General features: G+C 37.9%; 1 pseudogene; it reads right to left on the bottom strand.

Annotated features, from left to right (window-relative positions):
• Positions 1-2,995: 2,995 nt before the first annotated feature.
• Positions 2,996-11,123, bottom strand: LOC128123996 (glyceraldehyde-3-phosphate dehydrogenase-like; annotated as a pseudogene).
• Positions 11,124-12,699: the final 1,576 nt, after the last annotated feature.

The raw sequence follows: 12,699 nt of genomic DNA, 5'->3' as shown, positions 1-12,699 counted from the left end.
TGTATCACATTTTCTTTATTCTTCAGTTGAGGGGCATCTAGGTTGTTTTTAGGTTTTGGTTATTTGCAGGAATAATGATGCTATGAACATAGTTAAAGATGTGTCCTTGTGGTATGATTGAGTATTCCTTGGGTATATGCCCAAGAGTGGTACAGCTGGTTCTTTGGCAAGACTTATTCCCAATTTTCTGAGAAACTGCCATACTGATTTCCAGAGTGGCTGTACAAGTTTGCATTCCCACCAACAGTGGAGGAGTGTTTCCCTTGATCCACATCCTCTCCAACATAAGCTGTCTTCAGTGTTTTTGATCCTAGCCATTCTGACAGGTGTAAGATGGTATCTCAGGGTCATTTTGATTTGCATTTTCCTGATGACTAAGGATGTTGAGCAATTCTTTTAAATGTCATTTGGCCATTTGAGATACTTTTGTTGAGAATTCTCTGTTTAGCTCTATACCCCACTTTTTTTATTGGATTGTTTGGTACATGGTTATCTAGTTTCTTGAATTCTGTATATATTTTGGAGATGATTCATCTATTATGTGGAATTGGTGAAGATTATTTTCCCATTCTGTAGGCTGTTCTTTTGTCTTATTTACCATGTCCTTTGACTTACAGAAGCTTCTCGGTTTCAGGAGGTCCCATTTATTAATTGTGCTCTCAGTGTCTGCGCTACTGGTGTTATAGTTAGGAAGTGGTCCCCTGTGCCAATGTTTTCAAGACTACTTTCTATTTTCTGTTCTGTCAGGTTGTGTGTAGCTGGATTTATATTGTGGTCTTTGATCCACTTGGATTTGAGCTTTTGTGCTTGAAAAAAGAATGGATCCATTTGCAATCTTCTACATGTTGATATTCAGTTATACCAGCACCATTTGTTGAAGATGCTTTCTTTTTTCCATTGTACAGTTTTGGCTTCTTTGTCAAAAATCAGGTGTTCATAGGTGTGTGCTTTAATGTCAAGATCTTCAGTTCAATTCATTGGTCCACATGCTGGTTTTTAAGCCAATACCAAGCTGTTTTTATTACTATAGCTCTATAGTAGAATTTAAGTTCAGGGATGGTGATGCCTCCAGTGGTGATTTTATCGTACAGGATTGTTTTTAGCTATCCTGGGATTTTTGTTTTCCATATGAAGTTGAGTATTATTTTTTCCAGGTCTGAGAAAAATTGTGTTGGTATTTTGATGGAGATTGCATTGAATCTCTAGATTGCTTTTGGTAAGATTGCCATTTTTACGATGTTAATCCTACCTATGCATGAGCATGTAGATCTTTCTATTTTCTGATATCTTCTTCAAATTCTTTCTTCAGAGACTTAAAGTTCTTGCCATACAGGTATTTTCACTTGCTTAGTTAGACATACCCCAAAGTATTTTATATTATTTATGGCTCGTGTAAAGGGTGATGTTTCTCTGATTTCTTTCTCAGCCCATTTATCATTCGTGTACAGGAGGGCTACTGATTTGTTTGAGTTAATCTTGTATCCTGCCACATTACTGAAGGAGTTTATCAGCTGTAGGAGTTCCCTAGTAGAATTTTTGGGATCACTTATGTATACTATCATACCATCTGCAAATAGCAAAAGTTTGACTTCTTCCTTTCCAATTTGTATTCCCTTTATTTCCTTTTGTTGTCTTATTGCTCTAGCTAGAACTTCGAGTACTATATTGAATACATACAGGGAGAGTGTACAGCCTTTTCCTGTTCCTGATCTTAGAGGAATGGCTTTGAGTTTCTCTCCATTTAATTTGATGCTCGCTGTCTGCTTGCTGTAAATTGCCTTTATTATGCTTAGGTATGTTCCTTGTATTTGTGAGTTCTCCAAAACCTTTACCATGAAGCTGTGTTGGATTTTTCAAAGGCTTTTTCATCATCTAATAAGATGATCATGTTGTTTTTTTCTTTCAGTTTGTTTATAAGGTGTATTATACTGACAGATTTTCATATGTTGAACCCTTCTTGCATCTCTGGGATGAAGCCTACTTGATCATGTTAGATAAGATTTTTTGATGTGTTCTTGGATTCAGTTTGTCAGTATTTTATTGAGTACTTTTGCATCAATGTTCTTGAGGGGGAATAGTCTGTAATTCTCTCAGAAATGAAAAGGAAGACATAACAGCAATCAATGAGGAAATACAGAGAATCATCAGGTCATACATCAAAATTGTGTAATCTAAAAGAAATGTTTTTAGATTTCTGTAGTCCACAAAATTGGGTAATCTAAAAGAAATGAACATTTTTCTGAATAGGTATCACATACCAAGATTAAATCAAGACCAGAAAAATAATTTAAATAGACCTATAACACCCAAGGAAATAGAAACAGTCATTAAATGTCTCCCAATCATAAAAAGCCCAGAATCAGATGGTTTCAGTGCAGAATTCTATCAGAATTTCAAAGAAGAGTTAATACAAGTACTCTTCAAATTATCCCACATAATAGAAACAGAAGGAACAGTACCAACCTATTTTTATGAAGCTACCATTACCCTGATACCAAAAACACACAAAGATGCAATCAAGAAAGAGAATTAAAAATTGTTTTAAATAAAAAATATTAAAAAGAAGTGACATGTTTATATTATATTATCTCTTTTGTTCTATAATACCTTTTCATGCTCATTAGTACATTTATGTTTTTATTCCTAATGAGGTATATAGATATAGTTCATTGTTTTATAGCGCTATATGTTTTGTTGAATGAATATCCTCAAATTTAGGTATCTATTTTCTTATTCCTGGATAATTAGGCATATTCAACTTTCCATAATTATTTACAATATAGTAACAAACACATTCTTTTGGGTGTAGTGAGCTTTGTTAACAGCATTCAAGAGAATAGGGATCCTTAAGCCCCTCCCTTCCTGCTGGTGTTCTGGAATGAGAACTGTGAGGGAGATGCTTAGTGTTGGGGCCTGACCTGGGACAGGGACTCCTTTACAGTCCAGGACCTTTCTTGCTCTTGTGTTCTTGCTGGGGTAGGTGGTCCAGGGCTTCTTACTTCTTGCAGGCCATGTAGGCCATGAGATCCACTGCCCTGTTGCTGTAGCTATAGTATTCATTATCATACCAAGAAACAAACCTCACAAAATTGACATTGAGAGCACTGCCAGCCCCACATCAAAGAAACAAGAGTAGGTATCACTTTCAAAGTTGCAGGCGACAATCTGGTTCTCAGGATAGCCTGTGATGTCCTTTAGTGGACCCTTGGTTGCCCACTTCACCATCTTCCTGATGTCATCATATCATACTTGGCAGCTTTCCCCAGGTGATATGTCAGATCGATTTGGATAGGAACATAGAAGGCCATGCAGGTGAGCTTCTGGTTGGGCTCTGGGATGACCTTGCCACAGCCTTGGAAGCAACAGTGAATATAGGAATGATGTTCTGGGCCATCACACCACAGCTTCTAGAAGGGCCGTCCACAGTTTTCTGGGTGGTAGTGATGGCATGGGCTGTCATTTTGAGTTCTTCCACAATGTCAAATTTGACATGGATGACCTTGGATAGAGGGGCTAAGCAGTTGAGTGTGTAAGAAGCATTGCTGACAATCTTGAATGAATCATCATACTTCTCATGGTCCACACCCATCACAAACATGGGAGAATCAGCACAAAGGGCAGAGATGATCATCCTTGGGTCCCTAATTTTAAAGTGGCTTGAGGCCTCTCTACTGGTGAAAACACCAGTAGACTTCACAACATACTTGGTACCAGCATCATCCCATTTGATGTTGGTGGGATCTTGCTCCTGGAAGATGCTGATGAACTTCCCATTGATAACAAGCTTTCTATTCTGAACCTTGACTGCTAACAGGAAGTGGACCCCAAACAAAGGGAAAGAAGTGCATTGCTGTCAAATTGGCTGAAAGGAGGTGGAGTTCTCAGGAGCTCTTTGACATCAGACAATGAGATGCAGAGTTTGGAGTTCTCTCAGCTGGTTTTCAGTCTTGTTTTGGTACAGTATTTCATCACTATCATCCCTGTCCTCCATTTTGGAAGAGTAATGTTTGTTCAGGTGGATTTCATTCTTGTTTTGGTACAATGTTTCCTCACTATCATCCTTGTCCTCCATTTTGGAAGAGTAATGTTTATTTGTGCCATTATATGTTGGAAGGATGTGATCTGCTTTTTCATTTTGATTTTACAAGAGGTTATAGTTGAGAGATTAAATGAGATTCCGAAGAGACTTTGAACTTTGGATTCTTAAACAAGGTTGAGATTGGTAGACTACAGGGATATTTGAAGTTGGACTGAATGTATCTGATATAGCCACAAGTCTATGGGGGCCAAAAGGTATAATGTGGTGTTTGAATTAAAATGGTCACTATAGGCTCATAGGGAGGGTCACTATTAGGAGGTATGGCCTTGTAGGAGTAGGTGTGGTCTTATTGGAAGAAGTATGTTACTGGAGTCAGAGTTTGGGGTTTCAGAAACTCAATCCAGGTTCAGTGTTATTCTTTCTTCCTGCTGTCAGCTGATCCAGATGTAGAACTCTCAGCTCCTTCTCCATCACCAAGTGTGCAAGCATGTGGCCATGTTTCCTGCCATGATGACAATAAGCCATCCTCAATTAAATTATTTCCTTTATAACAGTTGCTGTGATCATGTTGTCTCTTCAGAGCAATAGAAACCCTAACTAAAATAAGGGCTGACCACTCTGGGCTTAACCCTGTGAGAAGCTAACTCTGCCCCTGCCAGAACTTATTAGTTGTCTGTCTTTCTTTGTCTAGGGGTGGAACTTTGAAATTTTTACCTTCTGTGTTATCATATCCACTAATATTGTCATTGTTCTGGTATTGTTTATGTACTTATTTCTTGGAAAGCCAGCTTCACAGCAGACTTCCTAATATTGTGGTTGTTTTTGACCCCTCTTTTGGTGGTTCGAATAGGTATGGCCCTCACAGACTTGTGTGTTTGAATGCTTGGCCTATAGAGAGTTGCAGTGTTAGGAGGTATAGCCTTGTTACAGTAAGTGTGGCCATGGTGGAGGAAGTGTGTCACTGTGGAGGTGGGCTTTGAGGACTTATGTGCTCAAGTTATGCTCAATGTGGGACACACAGTTCACTTCCTTTTGCCTGTGGGTCAAGATGTAGAGCTCTCCGCTCCTTCCCCAGCAACATGTTTCCCAGCATGTTCTCCAACATGATGATAATAGACTAAACCTCTGAACTGTAAGGTAGCTCCAATTAAATGTTTTCCTTTATAAGAGTTGCCATGGTCATAGTAACTCTTCACAGCAACTAGAAACCTTAACTAAGGCACTTCTCTTCCATCATGCTCCCTAGCATATCAGAAATGACAGTGCCAGGCATCAGATGGTTTCAAGGACAAAGGCAGGTGTGGAGGGCAGAAAGCCTGAGTCTATGTGACAAACTGTGTTTGCTGTAATTGATAGAGAATACAAAACAAACTGTGTTTGTTGTAAATGGCAGAGCTGGAGAATGGGCCTGCACAATTTTTTTGGAGCTAGACAACTATACATTGAGTGAATTCCAGATGCTGAATATGGAGCTACATTATTTGCATTTACACTGCTAGATTTTTTTAATTTATTTTGCTATTCTTTACTTCTTTCATTTTGGAGCAAGACACATATTGTTTGTTCTTTATTTTGTAAGAGCTTCAAGTTAAGGAACTTTTGATTTAGAAAAGTTCTTGAATTTTTTTTCTTTTTTTTTATTTTGCAATACAATTCAGTTCTACATATCAGCCACGGATTCCCTTTTTCTCCCCCCTCCATTTTTAATTGCTTAAAAACTTCAAGATTATGGGACTTTGAAATTTTGATTGTATTTTATGTGGTGATGTTAAAATGAGAGCTCAGGGACAAGGAATAGAAAAATTATTGCTTTAAATGAAGTGTTTGTGTTGTAAGTTGACAAATGGAATGTCCTAGTTATCAAACTGGCATATTGATACAAATACGATCCCTTTAGAAGTCCTAATTGAAAATCTTTCCTAGTTTATCATATGAAGATATCTCTGAGGGATTATCTTAATTGTTAATTGATGTAGGGTGACTCAGCCTACTTTTGGTTTTGACATTCTCTCTGCTAGTGGTCTGGAGCTCTATAAGTAAGTTATCTAAACGATTGCCTCAGAGATGCCAAGTGGGGGAAGCCAGCAAGCAGTGTCCACCCCATAGTATTTTAGTTCTTACTTGAGTTCCTGCCATGAATTCTTTCAAGTGATAGACTCTGAAAAAGTGTCCTTCAATACATATTTCTTGTCTTTTCCTGCCACATTTTGTTTTCTGTCTTCATGTGAGCTTTCCCCCTTTCCATACATCCCCACCTCCATTATATTATATATAGAGTTGTAGAGCCATTAAGCTATTTATCAAGCACTCAAACCATCAGACACAATATTCTATCCTCTCTTCATATCACATGATAATTGAAACAGAGCGACTTGGAGAACTGAATTTAAGTATAATGAAATAAAAAACACACTAAATTCATATTGTGGCCAGAAGCCCACTATGAAATAAAGACATATGAGATTAAAATAAAATAATTGACAAAGACCTATCTTTCGCTAGTAAAAGAAAGTGTTGTATGTTTTTTGGGGCATTAGTTACAGGATTCAGTACATGGGAGACCTAGCCATGATACAACAGATAAATGGATTGTAAAATTGAGACAGATACACAGCACATTATTCCTCAACTGTCAAAAGTGCAGAGTTCTTTTCCTTGGATAAAATATGGGTGGAGTTCTGCCCAATAGTTATGCACTAAAGTTTGTATAATCAACCACTAGCTGGATAATAATAATAATAATAATAATAATAATAATAATAATAATAAATACTTAAAGCAGAAGTCTATGAAGACTTTTGACATTCCGCACTGCATCCCGAAGTGTCACGCACATTTCATAATGTAAAACTCAGATAGTCCATCTTCAAGCATCACAAAATACTTACATTTCCAACACTGTTTCAAAGCCCAAGTTCAATAGGAAGGCAGGGTAGAGGATGGAATTTGGGAAAGGTTAAGTATGACACTATAGGCCTTATGAAAACTGTTTTGAAACCTACTACTTCCTAAAATAGATACATATATTAATGGAGTTTTAATTTAAAGGGAGTTACCATTTGACTCAAGTGGAAGTAAGATCAACATAAGGAGAAAACTGTTCTAAAACCTCATTTACATGTGTAATTTATTGTAAAGTGTCAATACATACAGACAGACTGCATAATATGATGGTGGTTACTAAACTTTTGTGGTAACAGAAAATGGAAAAACACGTAAAAATATGAAGTAACAAATATATAAGATGAAAAAAATAATTTACAACACAGGATCTCTATGTGTTAATAATGCATTGCATTTAGAACTTTCTCATAAAGCAGCTCTTACTATATTGACAGAAAGGAAATTTACATATGTACATATATATATATATATATATATATGTATGTATTTGGGTGTAAATACATCTATATGTTAGTGTGTTCACTTTTAACAACTATTTTATCACGTATCACACAACATGATGATATACTCTTATTTTGCACCCTCAAATTTACATTAAATTGCAAATATGGGCAGTACTGACCTCCAAGACAGAGTTATGACTGGAGGAACAGAGGGAACTCACAGAGGCAAGGAAGTATTTTGTGTCTTGATTTGGTTTTGAGTAAAGTAGTTATATTTATCCAAGCAAATTTATTGAACTATGCATTTCTTTAACATGCGCATATTACGTTTTCTTAATTATACTTTAAATTGTCAAATGTAGCAGCATTTAAGAATGAAAATTTATTTTACAGAAAATGTTACCTTACTCAAGATAATATTTTCTAGGTTCAGTCTTTTATCTATGAATCTCATAAGCATTTTAAGTATTCTGCCTAGGTGCCATGAAATGAAAAGTTGTTTTAGTTTTCATTCTTCTCATTGCTTAGGATGATAAGGACTTTTCAAGGTAGAAGAAGTCAGCCCCAACAAGGTAGAGGATATAGAGAGAGAATTCATTCGGTTGCATGTGGAAGGCCTGAAGCCACAGCACTATGGCATTTCCTGTCAGCCCAACCATGCAAATGATGACAGTAAAAATACTCAAGATTTTGTCCATGGTGACACAGAGTGAGTTTTCAGTGTAATAACTTCCATTCATTGTTGTGTTGTCAGTGCTCCAGGCTGGGATGGATGGACCCATGCTTGAGAATGTTCCACTGGTGTTCCTTCAAAGTAAATTGAGATATGAACACATGAAACTTTCTGTCAAGACCACCTGCCTATGTGGGAATGTCTGGCACAGATTCATAAGGAGGGGAAAACAGGCTTGCAAAGATTAAGTAATGTATCAAACCCTCAGAGTACTAGAAACTTCTCTTAAATACAGTTTGTACTATTCAGTCTATCTGCAGACCAATGCCTTTAGTGATGCTGGGGTAGTTGGTGGTCCCAGTACAGTTGCTAAGCATCTTATGCTGTATCAGGAAGAGACAGAATTCTGAAACTTTCTTTCTGTTCCAGGGCAGAGGTTCCTTCTCCGGTGTAGGAATATGGGAGATCCTGGCACAAGCCATAGCTGCCCTCAGTCAGTGTAAGGGATCTACCAAATGGGGAAAATGGAATCATGAGTGAAAGTCATGAAGGGAATGGAACTTCTTATGAAGACCTGTGTGCGAACAGTCACACTTCTTATGCTAGAAAGGCTGAGTCTTCATTTTAAAATTTGAAAACTAGAAGGCATCGAAGCCTTGGAGGACATCAAGCACTTTTCTGTTTGTGATTATATCATCAGTTTCCTGTTCTCTGTGGGGTTACAGGGGAGAGTTACAAACTATAACAAATGAGCAAATGAACCATAAGATCAAGGGTAGTTGAAAATTTTGAGTAAATATTGTTCTGGTTGTGACTTGTACCTACATGCAAAGGCACAGGTCTCTGGCATGAAAAGTGTGGGCTGTGCTGCAGAGGAAACTAGAGAGTACCTCCATTTGGGAATAGTGTCCCAACCCCTGAGAAGTGCTTTGAGATCTATACATGGATGCAAACAGTCTGGAACAGAGAACAGCATAGCTGGGCAGGTAGCTTCATTCAGAGCTTTCTTTCCATTCCACTTCTCCATACAGACATCCTTAATAGGCTTCTTTTTCTCACCCCTGAAGCCACAGACAATTGAAGAGAAGAAAGTTTTTCTTTCCCTCATTGGCCAAGGGTGCAGAACGAGGGCTGTTCCTGTGCTTGCAGTAGCTTAGCCTGAACAGTACTCACATAGAAAGCTTTGCATCACAGGATCCTTCTGGATAACTTCTTATTCTAGACAGAGGCCTTCATAAAGGAGAAATCATCTGATAATGTCAAGCAGAGCTCCAAGCTTAGGGAAAGCATCCAGAAGACCTTACAAACTAATGTCACATAAGAGCTTTGAAGAAAATCACCCACCAAACTCAGTTGCGTTCACCAAGATCATATCATTCATTCTTGGAGCCTTGATCACCCCATAGGAGCACAAGGTTTTTATCCATGGAACAATCTTAGGGTATGAACAGCTTAAAATAGTCAGACTGGTCCTAGGTAAGCAGCCGACCCAAAGATATGTGAGTAAATTAGGGTGTATAATGTGAAATTCCTGAAGATACAATCAATAAATTATGTTAAACATAAAATAAATGGTCAACAAAAGAAACAATAAAATAACATACAATTTCATAAAGATTGAACAGTCAGTGGATCATAAAAAAGTGACATGAGGGCTAGATAGTTGGCTCAGTGGTTAGGAGCAATGGCTGCTTTTCCAGAGGTCCTCAGTTCAATTCCTAGCAGCCGCATGGTGGCTAACATCCATCTATAATGAGATCTGTTGTCCTCTTCTGGCGTGCAAACATACATGCAGGCAGAATTCTATACATAATAAGTAAATAAATTTTAAAAAATGATATGAAAGTAGAAAATAGACTGGTTGGGAGGAAGAAGAATGTCAACAGATTTGATCATTGCTTAGAGAGGGTGACAGTGGGTGAATATGATCACAATGAATTGTTTTATGTATAATACAGAAAAAAATGACAATAAAATATCAATAGTATTCACAATGATTTAGTCAATTTTATTCCAAAATGCAAGGGTGGTTAAACATGGCTAAATAAATTAATTAATTAATGTAATGAGCATAAATATGAAGGAAAATTGATCATTTCAAAATATGTAGCAAATGAAGTGACAAAATTAAATGACACCCAGAGTGATGATCTGTCAAGAAACTTGGAAAAGAAATAGGGGAGCCTAACATGGTGAAAGCAATGCAGCACAGAGATAGCCAAAGGCTCTCTGAATTGGGCAAACACAAAATTGTTTAATAAATATGAAACACGTACGGCTGCTAGTCTTGTTATATTCAACATTGTGCTTGAAATTTTCATAAAAGTAATAAGTCAAGAGAAAGAAAAGCATACAAATTTAAAATTTAAGAGGTAAAAATTCTCTTTATCTTTATTTACAAACCATATATCCTAGAAATGCCTCAGTGTATCAGACAGTGAAGATGGGATGTATTTATATCCCCATCTCAGATTGTGTGAGACCTTGCCTTTGTTTATTCATGAATGAATGCACACATGGAAATGTTTACAACATCAGATGGTGAATCATGTATAAGTAAAAAAGACAAATGCAACAATGGTCATTGACCAGCACTGACAAAGTGATGAAGAAATTTTCAGCTTTCCTAACTCTTTTTGTCTTGAGCCCTGAGCGTATTCACAATTATTCAAGCACAGACAAATCACTGACACTGTTCATGGGCAAGACATTGAAGTAAAGGCCCAACACAGCTTAGTAGAGCAGCAGGACACACTTAGGTGCACAGTCTGTGGATGGATGTGGTTCTGACATGACACACAGCAGAGGAAGGAGGAAGAAGGAAGGAGAGATGAGGTCTGAGTGCTGCTGCAGAGAGGGACCTGAAACAGGCATGTCTAATGGAGGACTGCTAAGTGGAGTGCAGTAAATGAGAAAGAAAAACCTAACATCAGAGGAGCCTTCTCCATAGATGTTTCTAGAAGATGGTAGAAGATGGAGAGTTTTCACTGATGACAAAAGCCTCATGGTGGAAGAAGACTTGCAAGTGACAAAGTTTTTCCTTCCATTTACCTTGCTGCTCCATGACATCTCAGAGAAGTGCCTTGTCTCACCCCTAAGAGCTGTCCTTTTCTCTAACTTTCTTTTTGTTTGAGGCAGATGGTGACATTTCCAAGGACATAAGAGTGTAAAAGGCAAGATGCTTGAGACTTGTATTTTCTATCCTTCTCTTGGTCAGCTGTGTGTTGACAACAGCAGTGCTTCTCCGTGCATCTAGTTTTCCACTCCTACTACTGACCTGTAACTAAGACCTCTGTTCCCCCTCCCTCACGCCCTCTCTCCTTCTCCAGTACCAATTCCTTCTGGTGATTATTAGAGCTAAGCAGTGGACAACTTCCTTCACTCTCTTGCTTTATCATTATTCTCTGTTTTTCCACTGTCCCTAAGACCTGTGGTCTTTGTAAATAAACACTTCCTGTAGCATTCATTGGTTATTCAAATTCTAACCATCAGTTTTTTCTTGAATGCAACATACAAGCATTAGAGATCAGCTTTGAGAAACATCAAACAATGAACCTGTTGCACCAGGTTTTGCACTGGGAAACAAAATATTCATATAACCTTCCTCTTTTAAGAAACAACAGACATGAATATGATTTCGGGAAGTAAGAAAAGTCGCTTTAAGACAGGCCATATCCTTGCTTCAAAAGTAAGCTTCTGTCTTAAGCCTTCCCAGGAGGAAGCTCTGGACCCTACATACTGCATTTTGTGGTAGTAACACAGGAATATTGATATAAAGAAAACTCCAAGACAGTAACTCTCTGAACATTCTTGGAATATATCCTTACCTTACTTCCATTTTCAGGTCTAGAGATGAAGAGCTGAAGAAGGCCCTTTCACAGATTGGTTCTAGAATCTGCTTCCTTGTTTGGAATTGGAATTTGCCTTTGGGAGCTGGGTAAATGTTTCTGACCTAGGTGAGTCTTATAAAAATGATGAGCAGACCTTGTGACTTCCAGTATTTATACTGGGAACAAGTTACACACTGGAAATCTTTGAGTCCAGATGCCCACTAAGATGTTTCTTAGCATCTGCCCCATTTCCACTATCTTATCAACCTCTCCTATCCAATCCTTTTATGTCTACCTGTGTCCAAATAATTACTCTTCCCTCTATTATGGACCAACTCCCATAATAGGTTGTAACATCAAGTAGCATCAGCTTGTGTTGTGTGAGTGCATTACTGAATCATAATCATATCATGCCTCAAATATCAGCCTCTACCGTCCCATCCTAACTGATCTACCTACCTGTAAATATTTTTGTTCTCTCCATTAAGGGCCAATCCCCACCACAACTAGCAACATCAAAAATAAATGATGAGTTTTTTGACTGTATAACTGAAGCAAAAGTAGACCATGGAGACTTGCAGGGTTCTGCATGGTGACGGTGTGTCACTCTTGATACTTTTTCCACAGCAGTGATGCTCTCAGTGTGGTTTTCTTCTCAGGGACATTCAAGCTGACAGTCCTCTGAATCCTCTGCAGGTATCCTAAGTTCCAATTCTCATCCATATTCACATTTTTATTACTAGTGAACCAGCTTGCCTCTGTCTTAATCTTCAAAGTCAACTGATAAAGACAAACTAGGTTCAGTTCTGT

This window comes from Peromyscus californicus, unplaced genomic scaffold, assembly GCF_007827085.1.
Source record: "Peromyscus californicus insignis strain IS unplaced genomic scaffold, ASM782708v3 Scaffold_4__1_contigs__length_199733344, whole genome shotgun sequence".
Classification (NCBI taxonomy): Eukaryota; Metazoa; Chordata; class Mammalia; order Rodentia; family Cricetidae; genus Peromyscus; species Peromyscus californicus.
Note: the sequence above shows the minus strand (reverse complement) of the source record. Positions and strands in the feature narration are given on the sequence as shown.